The 25,205-nt window shown below is 42.0% G+C and overlaps 1 protein-coding gene and 1 long non-coding RNA gene across 5 annotated transcripts in view; one reads left to right on the plus strand and one right to left on the minus strand.

The window, feature by feature from the left end:
- me1 (malic enzyme 1, NADP(+)-dependent, cytosolic) overlaps positions 1 to 25,205 on the plus strand; it is a 409,773-nt gene that overhangs the window by 201,415 nt on the left and 183,153 nt on the right. The gene's annotated exons all lie outside the window — the stretch shown is intronic.
- LOC137321921 (uncharacterized) overlaps positions 1 to 25,205 on the minus strand; it is a 102,604-nt gene that overhangs the window by 47,888 nt on the left and 29,511 nt on the right. Inside the window, exon 3 of one of the 2 annotated variants that reach the window (XR_010962924.1) lies at positions 14,639 to 14,792. This is a non-coding gene — a long non-coding RNA (uncharacterized lncRNA). Of the gene's footprint in view, positions 1 to 14,638; positions 14,952 to 25,205 lie in introns of those variants that run through there. The other variant, XR_010962923.1, reaches the window with a different exon arrangement.

A 25,205-nucleotide genomic window follows, 5' to 3' on the forward strand; every position in this document is an offset into this window, starting at 1 on the left:
GCCAGAGAATCACCTGCAATGGCATCTCTTCCCATTCCTGTATTGTTACCTTGAGTCCCCCAAGGATCTATCCTTGGCCCACTCCTATTTCTCATCTACATGCTGCCCCTTGGCGACATCATCTGAAAACACATCAGGTTCCACATATATGCTGACGACACCCAGCTCTACCTCACCACCACCTCTCTCGACCCCTCCACTGCCTCTGATTGTTATGCTGCTTGTCTGACATACAGTACTGGATGAGCAGAAATTTCCTCCAACTAAATATTGGGAAGACTGAAGCCATAGTCTTCAGTCCATGCCACAATCTCCGTTCCCAGCTGCCAACTTCATCCCTCTCCCAGGCCAGTGTCCGAGGCTGAGCCAAACCATTCACAATCGTGGCATCCTATTTGACCTCATGGTGAGCTTCTGACCTCATGGTGAGCTTCTGACCTCATGGTGAGCTTCTGACCTCATGGTGAGCTTCTGACCTCATGGTGAGCTTCTGACCTCATGGTGAGCTTCTGACCTCATGGTGAGCTTCTGACCTCATGGTGAGCTTCTGACCTCATGGTGAGCTTCTGACCTCATATCCACTCATCGGCAAGACCACCTACTTCCACCTCCATTACATTGCCTGTCTCGGCCCCTGCCTCGCTCATCTGTTGAAACCCTCATCCATGCCTTTGTTACCTCTAGACTTGACTATTTCAATGCTCTGCTGGTCAGCCTCCCATCTTCCACTCTCCATTAACTTGAGCTCATCCAAAACTGCCTATATCCCAACTCGTGCCAAGTCCCGTTCACCCAATACCCCTGAGCTCACTGACCTACATTGGCTCCCGGCCTGGCAATGTCTCTATTTTAAAATTTTGATCCTTATTTTCAAATCCTTCCATGACTTTGCCCCTCGCTATCTCTGTAACCTCATCCAGCCCTATAACCCTCCGAGATCTCTGCGCTCCACCAATTCTGGCATCATGCGCATCCCCGATTTTTTAATTGCTCCACCAATGGCAGCCTTGCCTTCAGCTGCCCAGGCCCTAAGCTCTGGAATTCCCTCCCTTAACCTCTCTGCCTCTCTATCCTTTAAGACACTCCTTAAAATCAATCTAGTCACCTGTCCTAATATCTCCTTATGTGGCTCAGTGTCAAATTTTGTTTGATAATGCTCCTGTGAAGCGCCTTGAGATGTTTTACTGCATTAAAGGCGCAAAATAAATACCAGTTGTGCATGTAATTATTTTTCCTCCCCTGGGACAATGATTTTCTACCAGTGAGATGTTTCATCCAAGCCAGTGTGTGTGGGGTAGTGCAGAATTAGCTTGAATTTTTAGTAAGATTTTCTCTAATGTACATTCGGTTAGTGTGTCCACCTGGAAGCGGTGCTTATATTAGTAAAGAAGTTGAATTGGCTGCAGTGTAAAAAATGGCAATGATTCATGGGTCCAGGGGAGGAGAAGGAATGCAGAGAAAGCCAGGATTGGAGAACATGTTATGAGAACGAATGTAAGGCTAGAGGAGGTTGCAGAGATGGGGTGAAATGAGGCAGTGGAAACTTCTTAAACTGAGGAGACAGACTTTAAATTCAATTTTTTGGGGGACAGGGTGCCATTGTAAGACAGTGAGGACAAGATGATGGGAGAGTATAACAGTGCAAGATGGGATATAGGAAGCTAAGTTTTGGACAAGTTAGAGTTTATGAAGAGTGGAGGATGGGAGGCCAGCAAAGAGGGCATTGGGGAAATAGTTTAGGAGTGACAAGTGTGGATAAGGACTTCAAACTCTGGGCCCTGCCAGAGTGTTATGCTGGGATCGGGGCGGGGTGGAAGAGAGTATAGCTGCAGGCTTGAGGTCTGCACTTCAGGCCAGCAGCATCGGGTCTTTTTGAAGACTGCAGTGATGAGGTCTCACGACCCACAGATGGTGCCAGTTGGGTTAAAAAAACAAATTCTGGTGTTCCATTATACCACCATTCACATTTTAGTGACTCAAAAGCTGTGACTATCTAGTCAATATTTTTCCAATCGTTAACCATACCGGCAGGTGGAGGCTGGAGAGCATGGAGCTGGAGGCTGCTCCTCGCGGGGTGTTTGCTAGTGCTGTTGGGGAAGGTTTAAACTAGTGGCAGGGGGATGGGAACCTGAGAGGGGAGTCAGAAGGGAGTAAAGTTACGAGCAGCAAGAGCGGAGACGACCCAGGGGAAATTTACAATACACATAGTACAAACAGTTCAAGAAAAAGTGAAAGGGAAAAGCGTAGAGCAGCGGAAAGTGTACTTTAGACGCTACAGATGAAGTGAAAACTAGAAGGCGTAAGGCAATTAACCCAGCATCAAAGCTGAAGGTCAGGCGAGGGTATGTGGCCCAACTAAAAGTTCTATATACAAATGCACGGAGTATAAGGAATAAATTAAATGAACTACAGGTTCAAATTCAAATTGGAGGGTATGACATGATAGCTATTACTGAGACATGGCTGCAGGATGGTCAGGATTGGGAACTAAACATACTGGGTTATAAAGTCTACAGGAGAGATGGGGAAAATGGAAGAGGGGGAGGAGCAGCCTTAATGATTAGAGATGAAATCAATTCAATGATAAAGGAGGATATAACGAGAGGTAAGCAGCCAACAAAGACCTTATGGGTTGAATTGAGAAATAGGAAAGGATCTAAGACTATAGTGGGAATTGTGTATCGGAGCCCTGGCAGCAGCTCTGAAGTGCTAGATTGTATAAATGCAGAGATTAGACAAGCGTGTAGCAAAGGCATAGTGGTCTTAATGGGGGACTTTAACCTTCACATAGATTGGGAAAAGCAGACTGGCAACTGTCAGAAAGGTAGTGAATTTCTTGTGTTTGGGATAGTTTTCTACTGCAGTATGTCCTGGAGGCAAGCCATACTAGATTTAGTAATGAGTAATGAACCAGATTTAGTTAATAGCTTAACTGCGTGAACATCTATCCAATAGCGATCATAACATGATCGAGTTCACTGTAGTGTTTGAAAGGGAAAAAAGTGAATCAGCTGCTAAGATTCCAGACTTGGGCAAGGCCGACTTCAATGGGATGAGACAGAGACTGTCCATGGTAAACTGGGCAAATCTGTAAATGGGTAAAATGACTGATGATCAGTGGGAAATGTTTAAAGAAACATTTGACGTGATACAGAATCTGTTTATACCCCTGAGGGGCAAGAACCCTACTTGCCAAAAAAAAACAGCCATGGACAACTAGAGGTAAGGGACAGTATAAGACATAAGGAAAGGGCATACAAAAAGGCAAAAAATGGCACAGATCCTGGCGAATGGGAAAGATACAAAGATCAACAAAGGGTCACAAAACAGAGCTACAAAAAGAGAGTATGAAAAGAAACTCGCAAGGGATATCAAAACCAATACGAAGAACTTTTATAGTTATATTAGGAAAAAGAGGGTGGTCAGGAGCAGTGTTGGCCCCTTAAAAACAAAGTGGGGATATTGTCATTGACAATGGGGAAATGGCGGACATGTTGAACAATTACTTTGCGTCAGTATTTACAGTAGAAAAAGAGGATAGCATGCCGGAAATCCCAAGAAAACTAATATTGAATTGGGGACAGCGACGCGATAAAATTAATATAAGTAAAGCAACAGTAATGAAGAAAATAAGAGCACTAAAGTGACAAATCCCCAGGACCAGATGGTTTCCATCCCAGGGTTTTAAAGGAAGTAGGTGAGCACATTGCAGATGCCCTAACTATAATCTTTCAAAGTTCTCTAGATTCAGGAACTGTCCCTCTGCATTGGAAAATTGTACATGTCACTCCGGTTTTTAAGAAAGGAGAGAGAGGGAAACCGTGGAATTATAGACCAGTTAGCCTAACATCTGTTGTGGGGAAAATGCTGGAGTCTATAATTAAGGATAGGGTGAATGAACACCTCGAATTTTCAGTTAATCAGAGAGAGTCAGCATGGATTTGTGAAAGGTAGGTCGTGCCTGACAAACCTGATTGAATTTTTTGAAGAGGTGACTGAAGTAGTGGACAGATGATTGTCAATGGATGTTATTTATATGGACTTCCAGAAGGCGTTTGTTAAGGTCCCACAAAAGAGACTGTTAGCTAAGATAGAAGCCCATGGAATCGAGGGAAAAGTACAGACTTGGTTAGGAAGTTGGCTGAGCGAAAGGCGACAGAGTAGGGATAATGGGTAGGTACTCACATTGGCAGGATGTGACTAGTGGAGTCCCGCAGGGATCTGTCTTGGGGCCTCAATTATTCACAATATTTATTAATGACTTGGATGAAGGCATAGAAAGTCTCATATCTAAGTTTGCCGATGACACAAAGATTGGTGGCATTGTAAGCAGTGTAGATGGAAACATAAAATTACAAAGGGATATTGATAGATTAGGTGAATGGGCAAAACTGTGGCAAATGGAATTCAATGTAGACAAATGTGAGGTCATCCACTTTGGACCAAAAAAGGATAGAACAGGGTACTTTCTAAATGGTAAAAAGTTTAAAAACAGTGGCTGTCTAAAGGTACTTAGGGGTTCAGGTACATAGATCATTGAAGTGTCATGAACAGGTGCAGAAAATAATCAAGGCTAGTGGAATGCTGGCCTTTATATCTAGAGGACTGGAGTGCAAGGGGGCAGAAGTTATGCTGCATCTATACAAAACTCTGGTTAAACCGCACCTGGAGTACTGTGAGCAGTTCTGGGCACCGTACCTTCGGAAGGACATTTGGCCTTGGAGGAAGTGCAGCGTAGGTTTACTAGAATGATACCTGGACTTCAAGGGTTAAGTTATGAGGAGAGATTACACAAATTGGGGTTGTATTCTCTGGAGTTTCGAAGGTTAAGGGGTGATCTGATCGAAGTTTATAAGATATTAAGGGGAACGGATAGGGTGGATAGAGAGAAACTATTTCCGCTGGTTGGGGATTTTAGGAGTAGGGGGCACAGTCTAAAAATTAGAGCCAGACCTTTTTGGAGTCAGATTAGAAAACATTTCTACACACAAAGGGTGGTAGAAGTTTGGAACTCTCTTCCGCAAACAGCAATTGATACTAGCTCAATTGCTAAATTTAAATGTGAGAGAGATAGCTTTTTGACAACCAAAGGTATTAAGGGATATGGGCCAAAGGCGGGTATATGGAGTTAGATCACAGATCAGCCATGATCTTACCAAATGGCGGAGCAGGCACGAGGGGCTGAATGGCCTACTCCTGTTCCTGTGTTTGCGCCTGCATGCCTGGAACTCTGCTTTCCTCAGCTTCATAGAGGGGAATGAAAACCAAACGCACGTTTGGACCATAATGAAAATAAAACTGATTGGAACATGAGTCGGCCATTCAGCCCCTCAAGCCTGTTCTGCCATTCAATTAGATCATGGCTGATCTGTATCTTAACTCCACCTACCCGCCTTGGTTCTGTAACCCTTAATACCCTTGCCTAACAAAAATCTATCAATCTCTGTTTTTAAATTTTCAATTGACCTAGCTGCAAGCGTGTTCTGGGGGAAGAATTCCAGATTTCCACTTCATGATATACATGATATGGCATGTTTTGATGCAGTATAAAAGAATTTCTTACTAGCTCACATTGGCCCTATTTCCAATTTCTTTGCTATCTTGTCTGCAGCTCTTTAATGGATTTCTTCAGGTTTATGACTGTGACTTACTAAGATGTCTTTAAGACTCTAATCTGTTAATAAGCTGTGTTTCAGCTCATTAGTCGTAACTAATGTCAAAAGGGATTTGGGAACTCTGGACTTATTTTCAGCTGGGCATTTTATTACCACCACATTTTTAGATAGTGGTACATGACAGCAGAGCTCAAACAGGAGATCTACTTACTGACATTTGGATAATTGACTTGTTACAATAGTCCCCCTCCTCTTCCTGCTATTAATGGCTAATATCTTGTCATAGTGCAGGACTACAGCCAGCTCTTTATTTTAAGATTATTTCAGGTGTACTGCTGGGTTAGATGTGCCTCTTGGAATATAATCTCGGCAGCATATATTGGTGTTGACTACCTTAATACCATTGGCAGTTTTTTGAAAGCAAACATGCAGGTGCAGCAAGCAGTTAGGAAGGCAAATGGTATGTTTGCCTTCATTGCAAGAGGATTTGAGTACAGGAACAAGGATGTCTTACTGCAGTTATACTTGGTGAGACTGCACCTGGAATATTGTGTGCAGTTTTGGTCTCCTTACCTAAGACAGGATATACTTGCCATTGAGGGAGTGCAGCGAAGGTTGACCAGACTGATTCCTGGGATTTCTAAACACAAAAGGCATCAAGAGGTATGGGGAGAGAGCGGGAATATGGTATTGAGATAGAGGATCAGCCATGATCATACTGAATGGCCTACTCCTGCTATTTTCTGTTTTCTTAAAAAAAATGACTATATCATTGACCAGGAAATGCATGGGGATTTCTTTATGGATTTGTTAATGCTTTATGCATGCCTATCCAAATATAGGTCCCTAAATTATATTATTCAGTAATTTTAGAATATTAGCATGACAAAATTATCAGTGCAATTACCCCTGAAAAGTACAATTTCAAGATACCTAGTTTCAACCCAGTGCATCTCTTGGCAACTTGGCCAAGGTCAAAGGCACATGATGAGGTGCCATCCAGCATCCTACCATCTAGATTACAAATGGTTTGCTACAGTGCAATTGGTTTCCTACTATAAAGCTACCACCAACAGTCAAAAAGCCAGGTCATCTGGTCTGTGGGTGACTTCAGGAGAACTGTGAATATTGCTGTGCACAGCTAACAAAAGGCACAGTTGAAATGCAGAAAACGGATTCATTTTCTCTTACACTCTCGCTCCATATTCCTGCAATCCTTTGGTTTCTCGGTGGTTCTCAATTGTCAGTACTACATACCATTCAACAGTCCCATACTTGTTGGGCATCACATATTCTGGAACACTGTCCCCAAATTTCTTTTATGGTCTGGGGCGCAGTATGAAGGAATAAAGCAGGCAGATGGGGCTGGAAAATTGTGCCGGAACGAGAAACACCAGGTCTCTGAAATTTCTCTGGGGGCTTGGAGCAGGTAGAAGTTCTATTTGCCACATACAAGGCCCATGATGTGACATGGAGGTGGGGCCTGCAGGAGGCTTGCCTGTGACAGGACACCAATCTAAGGTAATTGGCAAAAGAACCACAGGCACGATGAGATTTTTTTTTTTAAGCAGCAAGTTATGATCTCTAATGTACTGCCTAAAAAGGGTGATGGAAGCAGATTCATTAATAACTTTCAAAAAGGGGAAAACTTTGCAAGGCTATGGGGAAAGAGCAGGGGAATGGGGCTAATTGGATAGCTCTTTCAAAGAGCCGAATGACCTCCTTCTATGCTTATCATTCTATGATATTAACAAGAGTTTGATCTTATCAGAAACAGAGACTTTAAGCAATTATTTAAATTTTTACATGCAGATGAAGATATATGTACCTCATTTTGGGAAATTTGTCTAATGTTTTTTAATGCCAGTGACTTGCATTGGCTGGCCAAAGGGTTGAAAGGTATCAACCTGCATGAGTGTGGCATTGAGCAGTCCTGGAGCACTGACCATGGCGTGAAGTCGTCTTTCAGCTCTTTGATATCAATCAGGGTCAAATTGTTAGTCACTAAATCATTTCAGCTTTCTCGGTTGATTAGCAATGATGGATTAAAGTAGTCAAGGAAACAAAATGTAGCTATTTATCAGTCTTCGATCATAAGAATATAAGAACAGCTGGCCTGGCTTGATGTGGGTGTAACAAGAGCATTCAAAATGATCATTGTCTGGTGTTGTAGTTTGCCAAACAAGAATTACCTCCCATCTGAATGTGATACTTTGGAAAGTTACAGCCATGATTGGTCATATACACTTCTGTAGCTTCTAACCTTGACCTAGTTTGTAATGTGGTTGCATTCAGTTTCTGAGACAATAAAGTTGAAGTAATTGGAGACTAGCAGCAGTCTGAAAAGTGTTCAGCTGATCGACAAGTTTCTGTGGTGTACTTTAAATTCATTAAAAAAAATATCAGTGGCTTTTAAATCTAGAAAACAAATGTACTTGATTTAACCTGAGGCTGTAAAACACTCATGATTAAAGCTATAGGATTAGTAATGATTGATGGCTTTGGTCACTGTATAATTATTCCAGACAGTAATCAGTGTTTGTTGAAATGCTGGAATACCATGGAAACAGGCATGAAAGGACTGATAGTGACTTCCTTTTTCTTCCACTTTATCTTTTATTTCAATCCTCTTTCATTTCTAGTCGCTATAGTCACCATAGTGAATTTTCTTGCAAAGATTTATATATTTTTTTAAAAGTGTTAAGTTTCATCCTTTGTAAAATTACTACCCCTGAATGGTTACAAAAATTTATCGTGTTCTTCAGTTCCTTTGAATAACTATTAATCTCACCCTTTTGCATAAGATTTTTATATAGAATACACACCACTTATGACCGAGCTTGTTAATAGGATTTCTAGATCATTAGAACTCTCGGAATTGCAGTCTGACACCTGAATGAACAGCTGTGCAGCCTCCAAATGAATAGTGTATTGAACTATGGTCCTTAGCTCATGCACATTTGCTTAATTTCAGCACTGTGCTTTACCATGTGTTAACTGAGATGTTTTCAACTTATTCAATGAGTTAGATTTTTTTTTTAAAATGAGCTGCACATGCTATTTGTTTCTTTTTTTCTTACAAACTACTGGGAAGTTTCTTTTTATTAGCTTCTCATTCTATAATTTTGTGATGCATCAGCATGGAAATGGTGGGGAGCAACTATTGCAACAGCACAGTTTCTATTGGTTTTATTGTATGGGATTTTAAGGTTTGCAACAGTATGGATTATGGATTAGGTGTAATTCTTGATATAAAGTTATGAAGAGGAAGTACATCTAGGAAGTGGAAAATTAAGAAAAATCCTTATTGTATTAAATAATTTGAGGAGTTGGGTGTAAATAAGGTGTAATGGCATCACTAATATATCACTTTCCATAACTCTCTGATCATACTGATTTGCTTTATAATTTTTTTTTAAATCCCAATTTTTTTCATCTCTTGAAGGCTTTTTGATTGGATGGCATCTCCGCTGGGGTGTTTTTTTTTTCCCCCCCTTACCCCGGCCAATATTTGTGTCCCCAGGGTTATTTGCATATGGGAGATGGGCTCCCCAATCTTTGCCAAGAGTCCCGTAAGTATTGGGACAGAAATCAGTAATGGTAAGCCGCAGAGGCCTGTTGCCGTGTGGGGCTGTTGATGACCTTGGAGCTGCCAGTGAAGGGTTTAAAGAAAGGAACATTTTTTTGTCCTTTTCTGGGGTCTGTGCTTGAAGAGCATAGCATTGACTCTTGCTGCTGGCAACATTTTCTTCTGCCTAGCCACACCAGGGCCAAACAGGTGGGCCCTACGTTCAGTGTGGCAGAGACTGTTTTTCTCTCTCGTGTGATTTTTGCCTGTCCAAAAAAAACTAAACAATCAACCCTTTTCTGTTCCCTTCCAGGGATTATTTGACAAAATGTGTCATCTGTCACCTAGTGAACCAGCATAGTCTAGGGCCTGGATGTTTCCACATCTACTACCAGTATTGTTCCTGCAGTTACCACAGGTCAATAGAATGACATGGACATGGCCAAAGTGGAATGAGGTATCTCTGCAAGGCTTCATCTGGCAACCCTTAAACTGATAAAATGTATCTATCTGAGTATGATTGCTTGGAGTAAGCAATAGTACTGAAATTTTAAATCTGCAACCTGCCTTGCTAATGAACTGCTCTGCTATTTATACAACCAGCTTGGTACATGTGCCATCTTTCATATGTTGACCATCCCATACATTGAACCTTAGTCATGTGACCAACATGCTACTGGGGTGGTATGTAATGAATCAGAAAGGGTCTGATTTATCATCCTTATAAGATCAACCTATTTTAAAATTGCTAAATTATAATGTTTGAGCTTCACCTCAACAGATGTTTCTACATGCTAAATAATTACTTTGGTGAGATGGTTGGTATATATTATTAGTATGCAGGCTCTTGAAGTAACAATTCCCTCTGGTTATTGGTGCTGTAAAATGAATACTTGCTGCATGATGGAATTGTGGACCTGGTTATAAATTTTATTTTGTTAATTGTCTGTGTTCATGATAGATTTTCTGTTGGTTAACGTATACTAGTTAATAGTTTTAGAATATCGCATGGAATTTAACATCATGTCTCCTTGAAGCATTAGGTGACATTTATTGCACTTTCCCTCATAGCACTTGCTTAAGCTGATTTGTGTTTGCCATGGTATCAAGATGGGAATGGATTACATCATCCCCTTCCTTTAAATCCGATTTCTTGTACTAAATCAGTTGGAGCTAACAAATCGCATGAATCTCAGCAGCTTTTGGTTGTGTGAACTGGCAGACCTTTCTATAGTCCGGTTGTTAAGAATTGCCATGTGATGTGTCCTGGTAGCTGCAATCCTACTCCCATCGATGAAAGGATTGCCATTGGGTTTTCAGGCGTGTGATCAAATATAAAACCCTGAAAATTGTAGTCTTAATGTTCAAGCAGTGTTAATTTTGCAAAGGCTTGCTCACTGACCTCTGTCAGTGATCAACCATCTTTAGGGGCAGCTTAGTTCATTCAGAACTGTGCCGATGAGGTAATTCCTTAAAATTTTAACTCTGCATTTTGGCTAATTCTTTTCAGTCAATTCAGAACTACAATAGGGGGTGTCACTCCTTTCATTTCAACAGTTAAATGGTTTGCTAACATACAGAAAACAAGTCTGTTATTTGTATTGGCCTAGTCATTAATGATTACTATTTAGGACAAGGGGTGGAGTAATTTAATTCCATTTCCATTTATTCCTTTAAACTGTAAGAATCTGTACCCTGATGCTGTTTTATTTATGAAATACTTTGGATAAATCATATTTTTATGTGGCCATATTTACTAATGCACATCTTTTTAGTAACCTCAAAATGTATGTTAGTGATTTTGTTTTTTCACTTTTTTTTACTTTCCTCTAGTTCTTTCCTCAAAGTAAACTGGAAAAATTGGCAGAGGCTTAAAAATTTGATGTCATTTTTAAACAAAGCATATTTATACAATTTTGGGTACGATTAAGAACCTGGGAAATATTGTGATAGCCTGACCTTATACATTGTTACTTTTAGAATAGCCACAATTTTAGTATCATTGTTCATTCTAAATGGTTGTCTTAAATGGTTACAATGGTGCCTTGCAGGGTAAGTGGCTTTAACATTAAAATTAGGTCAAGATTACTTGGGTCCTATGAGTTAAGCTGCATTCAGCTATGGGAGCATAACATTGTAAAGTCTCTGTTTCCATGGTCACAGAACAGTGAGAAAATATGTGGCCCGCAACGTGTTTGACAGCCTCAGTCTACAATCCTGATATAGTCTCCCAAAGTATGGGGTTGTTACTATGTATATCAATCTTATAAACTTGGTAATACCGACTGACCCGATCTGCTTGTTCTATTCTGGGATCTATTCTGTCTCGCTGTGGTGTGATATGAAAAAAAAATCAATACCATAGTAGAAACTATCCAGACAAGAGGGTGTTTAACCTCTGAACCTTAAGCATGTGGTTAAAGTCTAAATATGTGTTCTGAAGGTCCAGCGAGTTTAACAACAATTGTATGATCTTACGTAGTCTGTAGAGAATGACCCTCTTCATAGGTCTAAGCCAGAAGCCAAGAAATTAGTTGTACTTCACTCGCTTATTTTGTCACTGTTGATTGAAACTTAAAATACTTGTGCTACAGATATTTTATAGATCGTTTGTTTGTCCAAGTTTACAACTGAGTCTGGAAAGCACTCCAAGCTCTTGCAAGTTATAACTTGTAAATTATGTAAAATATCGTAATTTTTTACGACAGTTTGAAAAATAGTGGGTTCACTGCAGAGTAAAATGGTCTTTCCAAATTCCCACTGTTAATATGGTGAGCAGATGAAGTAAGCAAAAGTAATATTTGCATTTAATTTTAAAAAAAACTCCATGGAGTGATGCTAGAAATGATGTCAATCACAGCCCAAAGAACAAGTAGTTTATTTCTTCCCACATCAAGAGCTGGAGTATTTTCCTATATTCACTGTTCCCAAATTGATGGTTTCATTTCTGCCACATGTCAATGTGATTCAGATGTTACAAATTTTATATTAGTAATTCTCATGAGCCTGAATTTTTTTGTTGCTTACTGTTGCTTATGGCCCCTGGTGACCTGAGTTCTGTTTTAATGTTGGTCATAACTGGTAATAGCCTGGGCTGCCATCAGCATTGCTTCCAAATTAACATTTTTGGAATCATTCTGAAGACTGTGCTGTTACTGACTCTTCATGCAGTTCAAGTGGAGTTTAGGTGCATTTACACTCAACTGATGTAGAGCAGTTTCACTTTGCACTAACACTTTGCAGTTAAAGGGTAAATGCAGCCTGAATCCATTGTCAGGCCTGATCTAACATCAGACAATAGTGAAATGAGACTCCCTGGAAGAGGAATTACTGCGGGCCTTCACACTACAAGTTTATTGTTGTGAAGCCAAAACTGCTTCACGCCAACACTGAACTCGTGGTCATTCATTTGCCTTAAAATTTGCGAACTGCTTCAAATGTATTAAGTGTTCGTTCAACAGCCAATTCCTTCCTTCCTTCATGGGGAATCCTTAAATAAAACTTTTTTATGATGCCTGTACAATGCTACAAACAGCCAGTATGCAGTATAATAAGCATTTAATTTTGGGATTGAGTAATCCAGGAGTGGGTCATGATTGATGTGAACTAGTGGCAAGTTGGGCACCCATTCAACAGCTGACTTTCTTTTCTTTCCCAACATGTGATAAAGCCCTTTCCTTTCCCTCCTCCCATTCTGTTAGCCAGGATACAATTGTTTTGCTGTTGAATGGTTGCTCAGGCTGAGAAATGCTGTTGAATTAAGCTGCAAAAATGCCCCCTCCCTCTCATCCACCATTAATGCTCACACAGCATAATGCAATGCTTCCAATTCTCCCAGACCTCAGGGCCAAGTTTCTAACACCAACCCACATACTTCCTACAGCCCAGCAAAACAGGGTATGAGAGCACTGAGGTGGGGTGTGGCAGGGGTGGGAAAGTGGACTTGGGGATGCCAATGGCAGAGTGTAGGAGCATTGGGGAGGAAGTTCCTGCATGTAGGACTACTGGGAGAGGGGTGCTGGTGGGTGGGAACAGTGAGATAGGAGGGTGAGTGGAAGGTATGGGCGTTTGGCATAGGGGATGGAAGCAGTGTCAGGTGGGAGCGTGGAGGGGGAAAGGCATGGATGCTCAGGCTGAGGGGTGCGAACAGCAAGAGGCAGTGGGAGTGACTGAAGAGAGGGGAAAAAAATATGGAAACTTAGGGCATGGGGAGGGGTTGAAGGAGAATTAATATCTTCACTCACCAGCATGGTACAATAGAAGTTTCCCTTATACTCTGGGCAAGCCTCTGATTTAAACTACATAGTCAGCAGTATCTATTTTGAATAATGCCATTACCTACACGACAACAGTGAATACACTTGAAAAGTATTTAATTGGCTGTAAATTGCTTGGGAATGTCCTGAAGTTGTGAAAGGTGCTACATAAATGAAAGTTTTTTTTTAAACCAGGAACAGGTTTAAAATTGTTTCAGCACTTTTAAAATTTAGATTTTAAGTAGAAAGCAGATATAGAGCTTCAAACCACTTCCTCAAAAGGAATGTTTTTGTCAACGCAGGCTTTGTTCAGCTTTGACTTGGGGCCATTTGGTGTAGAGAAAAGGAAAATAGCAACATTTGAACAGCAGCAACAAAAAGGGCAGACAGCATCGGGCCACAGACACTGTTTTAGAAGCTATAAGGTGGGTGGCACTGTGAACATTGCCATCTATGTTGGAGGTGGAGCTGGGATGCCTGAGACAAATATGGACCGTGCCACCTATCTTGGAGATCAAACTTGGAGGACTTGAGGTAAACTAAACTTACCTATTTTTATCAAGACAAAAAAAAGGACCTGGTATGATAGCAAAAGTATGGTGGAAATGGTGTGACAGGGAAGTGTTATTGGATGTTAACTTATAGGAAGTACATGCTTTATGCAAAAGATCCCTGTGGTGTTGATCATGTGGAGTGACAGGACATGCCATTTTCTAATAGTAAGGAATCTTGCAACACCAGGTTATAGTCCAACTGTTTTATTTGAAAATCACAAGCTTTCGGAGGCTTTCTCCTTCGTCAGGTGAGTGTGGGATTCGGATTCCCTGGAAGGTTGCCGCATTTATAGTCAGAGAACAATACCTGGTGATTACAGATAATCTTTCCAACTGCCCGTTGTCAAGGCAATCAAAGTGTTCAGACAGAGAGATGTTACCTACAGGACCACCGAATACACAAACGGCCAGAACAAAAGACAGACAGAGAGAGAGAGAAACATCCGAAAGGAAGAGAAAGACAGAGAATGACCCGTTGTATTAAAAACAGATAACTTTTGTTCGCTGGTGGGGTTACGTGTAGCGTGACATGAACCCAAGATCCCGGTTGAGGCTGTCCTCATGGGTGCGGAACTTGGCTATCAATTTCTGCTCGACGATTTTGCATTGTCATGTGTCTCAAAGGTCGCCTTGGAGAACGCTTACCCGAAGATCGGTGGCTGAATGTCCTTGACTGCTAAAGTGTTCCCCGACTGGGAGGGAACCCTCCTGTCTGGCAATTGTTGCGCGGTGTCCGTTCATCCGTTGTCGCAGTGTCTGCATGGTCTCGCCAATGTACCATGCTCCGGGGCATCCTTTCCTGCAACGTATGAGGTAGACAACGTTAGCCGAGTCACAGGAGTATGAACCATGTACCTGGTGGGTGGTGTCCTCTCGTGTGATGGTGGTATCTGTGTCGATGATCTGGCATGTCTTGCAGAGGTTGCCGTGGCAGGGTTGTGTGGTGTCATGGACGCTGTTCTCCTGAAAGCTGGGTAATTTGCTGCGAATGATGGTCTGTTTGAGGTTGGGTGGCTGTTTGAAGGCGAGTAGTGGAGGTGTGGGGATGGCCTTAGCGAGGTGTTCGTCTAATAGGACTGCTCCAAGTAATGCACAATGCATTGTTATTAAGGCTATACTTGTTTCAATCAATTTCATTCAATCATGTGAGTTTCTGGGATTTAGTTCAACAAGTGCCCATTTATGAGAATTGTAAATCAATGGACTTTCACCTATGTACTCAGTCCTTAGCTCTGTACTTTTCTTGATTTGCAGGATTTTATCGCAGTTGTATTAGGCTGAAGGCGAGTACGTGCAGTTCAGGAGCATGGAGAGATTTTATGGATTATAGTAGTGGTGGGGGGGATATACTATAGACAAATAGATACACTAAAATCGGCCCATTAATTTCTAAGTATTTTTTATGAGAAGGCAAACATTCAGGTCGTGCCTTATCACGACTCAAATTCCTCAAAGCATATAAATAAATTAAATAAATATATATATATATATATATATATATATATATATATATATATATATATATATCTCATCAAAGGAATAACTTTAATACAGTTATATAGGTAGATGCATTTTTTGCATTAGGTGAAAAGCATTAAAAGCTGGCATTTAATCCTGATTTACAGAAGAAATGTTCATTTTTTCAAATTGCATATCTTTTACCTAACATTTCCTTTCGTAATGGAGAAGGATCTTTTATCCTGTAACATGCATGTTTAAGTGAGTTCTTTTTATTGTAAAGTTTACTTTGCACAGTGAAACTTCATATTTTTGTTCTCTGAGGTAATTATATTATTTCAGGTGAAATAAATTGACTGTACAAATTGGAAAGTCAGAAAATTAGCAGCTTGCCCTAAACAGCTGAAGAGATATGTCCATAAATTTTGTCTGACACTGTTAAAATAAATACCACTTCAAAACTTAAAACAAAAATGACTAAACAGTTGCAAGTCTGGCATAAAATGTATGAGACTGTATATATCATAAAGAAATGATACTATCTGATGAAATAGAAGCACTAAGAACCTATATGCACAATAAATCAATCATATCTACATGATTTCCTGTAGTATTATACAATTTACTGATGTCTGTCAACTACCAAGTGTAACAAATATGTTTTAGTCTCAGTATGATACCAGTGGGTGCCACACAGGGCACCTCTTCAGCATGTGGGGATCAAACAGCCTAATGTTCTCATTTTTAAATACAGTACTATGTCCAGGTTAAGAGACTCGAGCATGCACCAGCACACTATTACAACCAATAGAAAGCTTGCATTTATTTAGCACCTTAAATCCTCAGTACATCCCAAAGCATTTCATATTCAAATCAGGAATTTTTTGAAGTGGTCATTGTACTTACATAGGCAAAGATGGAAGCTAATGTTCATATACTAGATCACACAAACAGCAAATGAGAGAGCGATGAAAATCGAGCATATCATTGGCGACTGTGCCTTTAGCTGCCTAAGCCGTAAGCTCTGGAATTCTGTCCCTAAAACTCTACCCCTCCTTTTTAAGATGTTCCTTAAAACCTACCTCTGACCAAGCTTTTGGTCAGCTGTTCTAATATCTCCTTGTATGGCTCGTTGTCAAATTTTGTTTGATAACGCTCCTGTGAAGCGCCTTGAAACGTTTTACTAAGTTAAAGGCACTATATAAATGCAAGTTGTTTGAATTTGAATAACTAGTCATTCATCTTTATTCAAATGAATATGGCTATTCCAGCAGCAATGTGTGCATGTTGCTAAAATGTATTAACAGACCCCATTGTTTCAAACTGATGCAGTATGCAAGAAATACAATTCTCAGACACTTTGGGCATGATTTTAGCTTGGAGCCGGGAACCCAGCGCGTCCACAAATATTTGTGGGGGAAACCCGGAAGCCAAATTAGTGTGTCGCAATCTGCGATCGCAACTCAATTGAAGGTAAGTATTTGTGCTTCTCGTGCTAGGCAGCCAGATTGACAGGATAGCTGCCTGTCAGAAGTGAACAAAGCCGCGAATCAGAGGGGAGGGAAGGAGAGATCGATTGTGGGCTGTGGACGACATCGGGTGGGCCTTGAAGATCTTGGAGTCCACAATCTGGCGGATTGGGTGGGGATTGGCCAATCACTGGTCTGATCACGCTAGGTGAGCTTGTTGGACCTGGATGAAGCACTCCTGGTCCACAAGCTGTGCAATAAAGGCACTCACCTCATGGATTTGGCCCTTCCTCACCTGACCTGAATCGGAAGCCATGGGAAATTCATTTATATAGCGTCTTTAATGTCGTAAAACGTCCCAAGACGCTTCACCGGACACCGAGCCACATGAGATATTAGGCCAGGTGATCAAAAGCTTCGTCAGAGGTAGGTTTTAAGGAGCGTCTTAAAGGAGGAGAGAGATAGGCGGAGAGGTTTAGGGAGGGAATTCTGGAGCTGAAAGCATAGCCGCCATTGGTGGAGCAATTAAAATCACGGATGCGCAAGAAGCAAGAATTGGAGTGCAAAGATCTGAGGGTTGTAGGGCTGGAGGAGGTTAGAGATGGGGAGGGGCGAGGCCATGGAGGGATTTGAAAACAAGGATGAGAATTTTAAAATCAAGGCATTTCTGGACCCCGCAGGAGCCAATGTAGGTCAGCGAGCACAGGGCTGATGGGTGAGCGGGACTGGATGTGAGTTAGGATACGGGCAGCAGAGTTTTGGATGAGCTCATTTATGGAGGGTGGATGAGGGGAAGCCAGTCAGGAGAGCATTGGAATAGCTGAGTCTGGAGGTAACAAAGGCATGGATGAGGGTTTCAGCAGCAGATGGGCTGAGGCCGGGATAGAGACGGGCGGTGTTATTGAGGCAGAAGTAGACAGTCTTGGTAAAGTCAAAGTTGTTTGATAAAAGTGCAATGTATCTCATTAGATTTAAGTATCAGCCCATCGGCTTTAAGTAGCATAGTGGTTGTTACTGGGCTAGTAATCCAGAGGCCTGGACGAATAATCTGGAGTCATGAGTTCAAATCCCGCCATGGCAGCTGGGGAATTTAAACTCAATTATTTTAATTCCAGATTTTATTTAATTATTAGTATCAGTAATGGTGGCCATGAAACTACCAGATTGTCGTAAATTGGGAGAGCTGTCCCACAGACTAGTCAAGCAAAAGCCTGATACAGCCATACTCTCAGAATCATACCTTTCAGCCAACGTCCCAGACTCTTCCATCACCATCCCTGGTATGTCCTGTCCCACCAGCAGGACAGACTCACCAGAGGTGGCAGTACAGTGATATACAGTCAGGAGGGAGTGGCCCTGGGAGTCCTCAACATTGACTCTGGACCCCATGAAATCTCATGGCATCAGGTCAAACATGGGCAAGGAAACTTCCATCCTCCTTCAGCTGATGAATCAGTCCTCTTCCATGTTGAACACCACTTGGAGGAAGCACTGAGGGTAGCATGGGCACAGAATGTACTCTGCGTGGGGGACTTCAATGTCCATCACCAAGAGCGGCTCGGTAGCACCACTACTGACCAAGCTGGCTGAGTCCTGAAGGACATAGCTGCCAGACTGGGCCTGCGGCAGGTGGTGAGCGAACCAACACGAGGGAAGAACCAACTTGACCTCGTCCTCACCAATCTACCTGTCGCAGATGCATCTGTCCATGACAGTATTGGTAGGAGTGACCACCGCACAGTCCCGTCTTCTCACTGAGGACACCATCCAACGTGTTGTGTGGCACTATCACCGTGCTAAATGGGATAGATTCAGAACAGATCTAGCAGCTCAAAACTGGGCATCCATGAGGTGCTGTGGGCCATTAGCAGCAGCGGAATTGTATTCCAGCACAATCTGTAACCTAATGGCCTGGCGTGTTCCTCACTCCACCATTACCAACAAGCCAGGGGATCAACCGTGGTTCAATGAGGAGTGTAGAAGAGCATGCCAGGAGCAGCACCAGGCGTACCTAAGAATGAGGTGCCAACCTGGTGAAGCTCAAACTCAGGACCACATGCATGCTAAACAGCAGAAGCAAAATGCTATAGTCAGAGCTAAGCGATTCCACAACCAATGGATCAGATCAAAGCTCTGCAGTCCTGCCACATCCACTCGTGAATGGTAGTTGTTTAATTGTCCACCAACGGGAGGAGGAGGCTCTGTAAACATCCCCATCCTCAATGATGGTGGAGTCCAGCACTTGAGTGCAAAAGACAAGGCTGAAGTGTTTGCAACCATTTTCAGCCAGAAGTGCAGAGTGGGTGATCCATCTCGGCCTCTTCCCGATATCCCCACCATCACAGAAGCCAGTCTTCACCCAAATAGATTCACTCCACGTGATATCAAGAAACAGCTGAGTGCACTGGATACAGCAAAGGCTATGGCCCCGACAACATCCCGGCTGTAGTGCTGAAGACTTGTGCTCCAGGACTAGCCGCGCCTCTAGCCAAACTAATCCAGTACAGCTGCAACACTGGCATCTACCCGACAATGGGGAAAATTGACCAGATATGTCCTGTCCACAAAAAGCAGGACCAATCCAATCCAATTACCGCCCCATCAGTCTACTCTCAATCATCAGCAAAGTGATGGAAGGTGCCGTCGACAGTGCTATCAAGCGGCACCTGCTCACCGCTGCTCAGTTTGGGTTCCGCCAGGACCACTCTGCTCCAGACCTCAATACAGCCTTAGTCCAAACATGGACAAAAGAGCTGAATTGGTGAGGTGAGAGTGACTGCCCTTGACATCAAGGAGCCCTAGTAAAATTGAAGTCAATGGGAATTAGGGGGAAAACTCTCCAGTGGCTGGAGTCAAACCTTGCACAAAGGAAGATGGTAGTGGTTGTTGGAGGCCAATCATCTCAGCCCCAGGACATTGCTGCAAGAGTTCCTCGGGGCAGTGTTCCAGGCCCAACCACCTTCAGCTGCTTCATCAATGACCTTCCCTCCATCATAAGGTCAGAAATGGGGTTGTTCACTGATGATTGCGTAGTGTTCAGTTCCATTCGCAACCCCTCAGATAATGAAGCAGTCCGTTCCTGCATGCAGCAAGACCAGGACAACATCCAGGCTTGGGCTGATAAGTGGTAAGTAACATTCGCACCAGGCAATGACATCTCCAGCAAGAGAGTCTAACCACCTCCCCTTGACATTCAATGGCATTACCATCACCGAATCCGCCACCATCACCATCCTGGGGGTCACCATTGACCAGGAACTTAACTGGACCAGCCATATAAATACTGTGGCTACAAGAGCATGTCAGAGACTGGGTATTCTGTGTTGAGTGACTCACCACCTGACTTCCCAAAGTCTTTCCACCATCTACAAGGCACAAGTCAGGAGTGTGATGGAATACTGTCCACTTGCCTGGATGAGTGCAGCTCCAACAACACAAGAAGCTAGACACCATCCAGGACAAAGCAGCCTGCTTGATTGGCACCCCATCCACTGCACTAAACATTCACTCCCTTTACCACTGGTGCACTGTGGCTGCAGTGTGTACCATCCACAGGATGCACTGCAGCAACTTGCCAAGGCTTTTTCAGCACTTGCCAAACTCGCGACCTTTACCACCTAGAAGGACAAGGGCAGCAGGCACATGGAGGGGAACATGCAGGTGGTGTTCCCAAGTCTCTCACCATCCCAACTTGGAAATATATCATCGTTCCTTCATTGTCGCTGGCTCAAAATCCTGGAACTCCCTTCCTAACAGCACTGTGGAGAACTTTCACCACACGGACTGCAGTGGTTCAAGAAGGCGGCTCACCACCACCTTCTCGGGCAATTAGGGATGGGCAATAAATGCTGGTTTGCCAGTGACGCCCACATCCCATGAATGAATTTTTAAAAAATTAAGTGATGAGAAATGCGGAGCGTTGCACGTTTTTAAGTTAGATTCATTTTCCGCATCAAAATAAAGTACACAATTTTATATTTTAAATAAAGCATTCTCCAAGCATCACAAGGCTACATTTTACTCAGGAAGATACAAGGTTAGTGAGAGGAAACAACTTTTTGGGAGCTGGGAGCAAGGAGCCAGCTTATTCTCGGGCTGGGAAAATGCATTTTTTTTTCAAGTTATCCCAATATAAGAAACAATGTCATCGAATTGTTCATGATCTTTATAATAGACTTTCCAAAAATATTAACATCTAGCAAATGAGATGTAGAATGCCCAATGTTCATATTTGTGTCCTATTGAAGCAAATTTTCATTTTTCTTTTATTACTCAGCCTTTCAGAATGATATAAACAGTGACATTTTTTCTTCTTGATTGTACAGCAGTTTCCCAGTGTCACAACCAGAGCTTTCTCAACTGGGAAGGAGGGAGTGGGGGGGCGGGGAAAGGATGAAGTAGTGAATGATGGAGCAGACATCATAGTTGCTGAACTTATTCGATCGAATGTACAGTATGCTGCTGTGCAGGAGTCTCCTGCATGTCTTCTCTGAATTATCCAAGATAAGCTGGAAGGTTTGTCACAAAAGGCCAGAGACCATGAATTAGCAGGTGTTGACTGAATTAACAGGTGTTGACTTTTTTATAACCCACCTCACATCCAAAGCAAGAAGCAGGGCTTTCACCTGTTGTGGGTCATTGAAAATTCCCAGGTCACTCTACAGCCAGGTAGCACTCAGATGATATGGAAAACATTACATGGGCCCAGTAGGTGGAGCAGGTAGGCTCTATCATTTGAGTCCACTACAGCAGTGAAAATCAGCAATCCTGCTTGTTGCTCTTTTGAAATATTATCATTCATAACTGCTTTAGCCCTCTTTTTTAATTCTTTTACACTGGCCTAAAGGATCAAAATCCACTGCTGTAGCGTATGTACCATCTAATCTAGAGTTGGATCGAGTATGCTGAATCCTTTAGGAGTCCCAAAACACTGGTAGTCTTGTAAGTTATGTAAAGGTAACAAATGCACACATTTTAGGATGCATCATGTTGAATTACCATGCGCCCTTAATATTTTGCACACATCAAAAATCAAATCAATATATCCCTTTTTTGCACAGAAGGCAACATTCTCATTTGCAACGAAATTTAATTTATTTACATTCACTGTTGAGGTTAACCCTTTTACGCTGTTAAGTATGTTAGATTTTTGAAGTACTGAAAGTAATAATCATCTGCTTAAATATTTTGTTTTTTTAAATTGGTCTGTGCTCCAGCTCTGTTCAGTGGTAGTACACTCACATCTGAGGCACGAATGCTATGGCTTCAAGTCCCACTCCTGAACTTAAGTACATAGTCACCTGAACAACACCACCTGCACGTTCCCCTCCAAGTCACACACCGTCCCGACTTGGAAATATATTGCCGTTCCTTCATCGTCGCTGGGTCAAAATCCTGGAACTCCCTACCTAACAGCACTGTGGGTGAACCGTCACCACACGGACTGCAGCGGTTCAAGAAGGCGGCTCACCACCACCTTCTCATGGGTAATTAGGGATGGGCAATAAATGCTGGCCTTGCCAGCGACGCCCACATGCCATGAACGAATTTTTAAAAAAATCTAGGCTGTAACTTGTGTCCAGTACTGAGTGCTGCACTTTCAGAGGTGCTGGCTTTTGGTTGAGACTAAACTGACATCCTCTCTGGTTTAGGTGGATGGTCACGATCCTATGACATTATTTGAAAGAGTGTTCTGGTGTCCTGGCCAACATTCCTCCCTTAACCAACATAAGCTTGACTGGGCATTCATCTCGTTTGCTGTGTGTGGGACCTTGCTGTGTGCAAATTGGCTGCTGTGTTTACCTAAATAGATGACCACATTTCAAAGAATAATTCATTGGATGTCAAGTACTTTGGGAAGTCCAGAGGATGCAATAAGCACTTTTTTTCTGTCTTTTTTCTGGACTTGTATAATGCAAATGGGTTTGTTACACACATTGTACAAAGTAACTATGCTGGAGACCCCATTAGTTTTGCTGCATGATACCTCCTAATTCATGCACTTGTTATACACTGCAAATTCAATCATACATTTAAAAGAAAAAGACTTAATCTATTGACTTAAGTCTGCTAGCAAAAAAAAGCCCACTCTGAATGTGACTCCTTTGCTCATGGTATAAGCCATTTCAAAGCTCAAAATATAGTGTGTGGTATATGTAAATTATTCATGCTCATTTGGCATTTTCAATTTGCTGATCATTTAGTTCTATTAAACCTGATTAAAATATGTAGAGTGATGCCTGGATTGGTGTATTGTGCATGGCATTAAGTACGCATTGGAACATCTCCCCTTAAACTTACGGTTTGTTATTGTCCTGATGGCTCAACTGGTTAAGATGGTGAATGCCTGAGCAGGAAGGGAGGTTTGATCTCTGATCTGTATTGAGTTATTTGATTTAGCCAGTGCTGTGGTTGGGATGTTAAAATTGGCCTTGGCAACCCTGGGTTTGGGAAGGGAAAATTGACCAGGATTCCTACTACTGACTGCTTACAATAGCCACTGCTAGAAATGAATGCTGAATGAGGACAGGATAAAGCTTGGCTATAATCTCCTTCACAATCAGCCTGCTGGTACACACAGGCTCTTGTATAATGGTCACTTTAGTTGGGTCCCAGAGAGAGATTGCTTCCTGTGGAACTGTACCCAAGTGAGAAAGTCAGTGCTTTCGGGAGGGGAGGGAAGAAAATTGGTAAGAAAAAATACCTTCTGTTGCACTGTCACCAATGGTAAACGATAGGGTCTGGAGGTTGTTCATTGTGATTTGTTGATGTGAATGGCCTTCAGATGGGTTCTATACAGGCCATCACTGAAAGCAGAGAAAATGTTCCAAGGTAATTGTGGATGAATGGTTGATAGATTGTGTTTAGCCTGTATAGTGGAAAGAAAGTGAGACACAGAGGAGTATTGTGTAGTAGATATGCTACAGTGCTATTCAATGGTTCAAGTACTTCAACTTTGTTACTGAATGAGCTAAAGAAATTAGATTTATAACTTGAATTTGACCCAGAATCAGTAAGTAGATGCAACTTTACAGATTTTTAAAAAATAGTTTAGTTTCTTCTTCAGTTTTTTAGTGTGTTTGGCGACAGTATTGTATCCCCTATATAATGTCATTTTTATCTATTCAGCAAGATACAAAGGGACCCAAGTTGTACATTTGATTGCTCCCATCACTCTCTCTCAGATGCTTGTAAATGTGGCAATCTTGCTTTCACAGGGAACGTCTATAGAAAAAAGGATTTTCAAGTTTGTAAACTGACCAACAAAACACATGGAATGATTTTAAAATGAATTGCACTGCTGTGTTGTTGACACATTGTGGCTCTGTTCCTGTAGCACCAGCTCATCATGTTTCACTACAAATATATGCACTGCATATTTTCTGGAGACAGATTTATTATACCAGAGTAGACAATGTGGTTTAGTGTTTATCACTTGAAGGCATTTGCATTCCATAAAGCTAACTTTTTTTTAATAAGTGTGTGAATGTTATGTCTAATTTTATATAAAAATTGCAATATTCATAATCATAGAATGATACAGCACAGGAGGAGGCCATTTGGCCCATCATGCCTGTGCTGGCACTTTGAAAGAGCTATCCAATTTGTCCCACAGCCCTGCATAGTGGTATTGTTTTGTATAACTTTATAAATATGTTGGAAGATTTTCCTCTTACTGCTCTTGGGCATAAAGGATATCTGTGCAGAGGAAAATTGGATGGGAAGAGTCACATGTGTAATGGAGCCCACTTGATCTTCTGTCCATTTAAATTAATAGGTGGAAAATTGAGCAGGCTTTGTCTTGGGTGTGTGAAACTCCCTTGTCCAATTTTCCTATGCACTGTGCCCAGGTGATCCTTTATGCTGAAGCACACTTAGAGACAATCTACCCCATTGAGCACTGTTGGTGCACCATTTTCCACATTCTGTGTACTCTTTAATAGCTGAGTCTTAGTTACACTTCATTTTCCTTGTTCATTTTCTCACAAATGAAATTTACATTGCAGCTGTAATTTTCCTCCCATTTTCTCCCTCCTCTTGAAAGTACTGACTTGTGCAGGGTTACGGTTCATTGTGGTCATCGCACTGAACCGATACCATAAACAAGTGATCATCATTCTTGAGTCTTGATAGTGACTGCCAGTAGGATGTTCAGCTGCGGAGGGCATCATGATTCAACCCGATCCTGTCCTCGCTTCATGCCCACAAGTGCACTATTTTCAACTGGAGTCAATTGATAGCAAATAAGTAAGGGAGTCAGATGTTCTTTTTAACCCTCCCTAGTC

The sequence above is a fragment of the Heptranchias perlo genome, chromosome 5 (genome assembly GCF_035084215.1).
Source record: "Heptranchias perlo isolate sHepPer1 chromosome 5, sHepPer1.hap1, whole genome shotgun sequence".
Classification (NCBI taxonomy): domain Eukaryota; kingdom Metazoa; phylum Chordata; class Chondrichthyes; order Hexanchiformes; family Hexanchidae; genus Heptranchias; species Heptranchias perlo.